The 5110-nt window shown below is 33.7% G+C and overlaps 1 long non-coding RNA gene across 1 annotated transcript; it reads left to right on the forward strand.

The window, feature by feature from the left end:
- The first annotated feature begins 3757 nt into the window (after positions 1–3757).
- On the forward strand, positions 3758–4638 carry LOC142505594 (uncharacterized). Its single transcript, XR_012804461.1, has 2 exons — positions 3758–3914; positions 4228–4638. It is a non-coding gene; the product is annotated as an uncharacterized LOC142505594 (long non-coding RNA).
- The last annotated feature ends 472 nt before the right edge of the window (positions 4639–5110 follow it).

Genomic DNA, 5110 nt, shown 5'->3' on the forward strand with positions numbered 1-5110 from the left:
TTAAAATGATGAAGGCGGAAATAAGACCCTTTTAAGAATTGGCTTAAAAAAGGAATCCCAGGGTGGATGTGTTGGATCTCGATTTTCTACGCGCCCAAACGCAGCGGAAGTTTTAAAAGTTTTAATTTATTTTGACAATCAAAATATGTTTATGTTTGGGCACTTGTATGGTTTAATGAATCAACATTCAAAGGGCATAAGAATTTTATACCTTTGGTGATTTAATCACTTGGCTCCAACTGATCCGGTATGACGGATCTAGCTCTTGATGAATCCCTCGTACGTTCTTCAAATCTTTTTCTTCAATCTCCTAATCCGGTCCACGAGTGGATTACTTGTTCCTCTTCTAACTTGCACTAGAAAGTGTAGAAGGATTTATCGTTGGAGATTAAAATTGAGATGCAGCTCAAGACCTTGAATCTCATTCAAGGTGGCCGAAATTAATTTGAGAGAAAAGGGAGAGATTTTCGAAAATTTGGACTCTTGGAGGCTATGGTTTTTCAAAATTATGAGTGTTCATCATTCAACCTCAAACCTTATACACATATATATAAGCTTAGGGCCCATTAATTAAATTAAATACTTAATGGGCTTAATTAATTAATTATTATAGTCTAACTAATTTAATTAATTAATCTTTTAAAGTCCAATTAAGAACTTTATAATATGTATGTTGGTCTTGTACTCCTACAAGCCCATTATACATATATCCATTACATTTAATTTAATCTCCTTATAAATTCAACATTTGAATTTAATATTTAAATTATAAATTCAACTCCTTGAATTTATCACCTCCAAAATTTAATATTTAATAAACTCAATTTTTGAGCTTAATAAATTAAATCCTCAAATGTTATAATTCAACTCTTTGAATTTATTTTCTCCAAATTTCATAAATTCAACTTCTTGAATTTATTATCTTATAAATTCAACTGCCTTGAATTTACTATATCATAATATAAATTCAACTCATTGAATTTATCCTCTCAACGAGAACAAACGATCCAGTGCTTGTGTGGCCCTCAATGGTTCAGGGATACAGCTAGCCGTGGGTTCACAACTCTTTGTGATTCAGAATAATATTTATTCTTATTCGGGCTTACCCTAGTTAGCCCCATTCTTTTCATCAACACCTTGATTAAGAATGTCAGAACTCATTTTTCATTGCACTCATCGGATCATGGTAAGAGCGTCTAGTAGCATCGCCCCATGATCCCCTAGGTATCACTGATAGTGCCTACAAGAACCAGTCGATTATGATTAACGTACAGTACGGTCCCTTCATCTCATATATCCTGATCGAATATGCAACTATTGGTTCATCGAGGGTTGCATAATATTTCGATAACTATGTAATAACTATAAATAGTGGCATCGCATGTACGGTTGGAGAACTCATTCTCTAACGTACATCTCATACTCTGGCAGAGATTCCACGCGCTATTTTTTCATCAGATCACATAGGATATCCACACCCGTAGGCGAGCGGTGAATCCCCGACTACAATGCACTGGCTCCTATATGTGTCGCAACTGTACTCAACCTCGCCACCTGATGACTCTCCTGGAGCCGGTAAACGAGTCAAAGCACAGCCCTAGCATATATAGCCTCAGAATTGTCGCGGGTCGTAAGGACTAATGGTGTACAATCATAACCACGGACTTATCCTCTCGATAAATGATAACCACTTGGAAAGTCCGAGGTAGGGTTGTTCTGTATAATCATTATATGACTACCCATCTGCATGTTTGGACATCTGTATTCCCTTACCAAGAAACGCAGTACACAACATCACAGATGCTAGTCTCGAGCTCAAGCGACCTTTATCCATGTTTTAGGCGGCTGAATCGACTAGGAACGAATTTAGAATATGCAGTGTTTACAAATGCGTTTCAACATCGAATTACGATTCATTTGTATTAAAACATAATCAAGGACTTTATCTATACTGATTGCATGGGTATACAGATAAAGTAAAAACGAAACCATTAAAAAGTAAATTATATTAAAATAAAGATTGTTTATTACACTTGAGTCAATAAATTTCCTAGTCAACCTTTGGCTTGCAGAGCATCTACTCTAACAGGATGATGGGTAGAAGGCCAAATGGACATCTACAAGCCCCGATTCCTGAGAAATCAACAATAATATTCGATGTCATGTCGACAATATATGATTGTTACGTCAACATTACTCTAACAGAAGAAAGACTAAAATCAATCTTGATAAAAAAAACGTCAAATTATAGGACTATTTTTTTTTTTCAATTTTCTATGTATATACGTGTATCTATCAACATATGTATGCATTTGTTTTTAATTTTACGTGTGCTTGGTAATGGTCAATATTTTACTACAAACTACGGTCCACCGCCAGGCCGGACATGATATATATATGCAGTGGGGTCAAATAAACTACAAGAAGTCAAAGCAGTTTAGTTTTTTTTTTAAAAACTAGTGATTAAATTATTAGAATCCAAATATTTGAAATTGGATCTGATAACTTATTTTTAATTTTTAAACTTAAACTTTTTATAAAAGAATACCGATATACGTTGTATATAATATATTAATATAAATAAAAATACAAAAAATATACAAAAACTCTACTGATATAACGTTGTATATATTATAGTATACATAAAAATGCAAAAAATATACCGAAACACTAACAATATGGCAATGAAGGAAAATTTTTAGACGTGATAAAAAGTCAAAATGCTACGCTAGATCCGGCAATTGACTAATGTGGTAGCTTCACGAATGTAAATCTATCCAAACGATGTGTATCAATCAATCATTTTTTAATATTATCTTTTCAAGAAATATTTTAATATAATAGGCCAAAACATCCCACAGATACAATCTAAGTGAAAAATACTCGAGCAATAAAATTTTATTAGTTAATGAAAATATTTTGACCACGCAAAACTTGAATTATATATGTAAAAATAAAGTCATGAAAAAAATTAATTTCCCAGTGTGTTTGGTTCTCTAACTATCCGATTTTCGAAAGAGTTGTAGAAATGGTGGGTCTCGAGGCGAGGTTCTCTTAAGTAGTCTCTAGAGCACAATGACAATGAATTTGATGCTATCCAGACCAAAGATCATAGACCTAGTCAAAGAACAAGTGGAAATGTGATCAACTACTACTGCTCGATCCTATTACTAAGAAATAAAATCTAATTATTATTCGGGAAGGCCTTTAAAAACCCCGGATTATTGTGTTTTTGTGTTGAATTTAGAGGAAAAAAGAAATCGACTTCTAACTCAAAACTTGATTAGATAAAGGCCGCTCATGATACAAGCTAAAAAAACAAAAAAAAAGAAACTTCTCAACATTTCAAACCTGTTTGTGGAATCGAGCTGGATGGCTTGGATTGATCGAGCTTAGTGAAGAAGAAGAATATAACGATGGACTTGTGTACAAGTCACGTGGTATTTTCCCCGTTCGTTTTAACTCCGAATCCGATGGAATGACTAAACCGAGAATAAAGTAAAAATGTTTGGGATTATTGGCCGGTCGATTTCATTTGAAACTTAACCGAAGAAGACTCATAAAAATGTGATCGAACCGAGAACCTTATTTTATCAGGGTAGTTTTTTTTTAACCTTGATCAAATATTTATGTTAAAAAATTATCTCCTCAAGTGTATTTAAATAAATAGTTAACAAAGGTTATTTTACAAATTTCCACTATTATATCTGCTGTACCTTGCCACGAGTACTGTTTATATTTGACCTGAACGTTGCTTGTTCGCCTATAAATACCATCTATGCTTCACTCCATTTTCAACACGCAGAAGAATATAACACTAGCACAAATCACCGTAGAAAAGATGGCCAAATACGGATTTGGCTTCACCGCTTTCTTTGCTCTCTTGTTTTGCTTTCTCCTCGTAGCTTCAAACGGTGTGTACTCATTACTCATATATGTTCTCTATCTTCTCCTCTTCGTTACGGGGACAAAACTATTCCATTCATACTAATTCTACAAAAATAGAGTTAGAAAATTTTACTATTCATTTGGTACATAGAATTCATATTCTTGTAGCGATATACGGCATGCATGTTAGAAATATATTTCGATGTATATATATGTATATGTATATGTTCTTGTTAAACTCAATCTATTAGGTCTGTTTTATCTGGGGTCACGCATTACGTGATTTTTTTCTGATGGTCTTAGCTAAATTCTCTATGTGTATATATATTCTTGAAACAGAGATGCAAAGGGTGGAGGCGGTCAAACTGTGCTCGAGGTTGAGCCAAACATGGACTGGAATTTGCATCCGAACGGAGAATTGCAACAGGCAATGCAGGATCCGGGAAAGGGCTCGGAGTGGAGCTTGCCACAGAAGGGGCTTTGGCTTCGCTTGCTTTTGCTACTTTAATTGCTGATGAATTGAACCAGAATCAAGTGATGCTTTCTTAAATAAGATGATGTTTCATAAGTAATAAATTCTGGCTAGCTTGTGTTTGCTAGCAAGACATGGTTCATTTGCCACCTTGAACCATGCAATGTTGTGTGCACATGGTCGACTTATTGTCGTGTTATTGTTGTTTTTGTTGTTGTTGTCGGTTTGGACGATCTTGTATGCTTGAAATATTTGAAAAACTATCTTTCCTAAGTGAATGCTATATCTAGAAAATATATATATATTTTGAAAATTACAATAAGAAATATGTATATATGTGTGAGTGACACTTCTTATTATTTGTAACAACTTGTTAAGGTCAACCATGACGGGGGATGTTTGGAGAAATCTCCTTGGGAAACCAACGACGCTGCATGCCAGTTTTTTCATTTTCCCAAATATTTTTTAATTTAAATAAAAATAGATCGTGAAACCCAAAAATATTTGGTTGGTTGAATATTTGATCGTGAGATTTGAAATATTTTAGAAGATGAATATTTGATTTATGATACATATCAATGAGTCCACCAATATTTCGGAGAAATATCTTGACTATTGTGGTAGCCCAAAATGATTTTCCAAAAGCAGTGTACCAAACATTTGTAATTATTATAATAATGTATAATTAAATCAAAAAAAATATTATGAAGGCAAATTAGTAGATCGTTTTTTTAAGGGTTTTCTTCCTAC

This window comes from Primulina tabacum, chromosome 10 (assembly GCF_025594145.1).
Source record: "Primulina tabacum isolate GXHZ01 chromosome 10, ASM2559414v2, whole genome shotgun sequence".
In the NCBI taxonomy this organism is placed as follows: domain Eukaryota; kingdom Viridiplantae; phylum Streptophyta; class Magnoliopsida; order Lamiales; family Gesneriaceae; genus Primulina; species Primulina tabacum.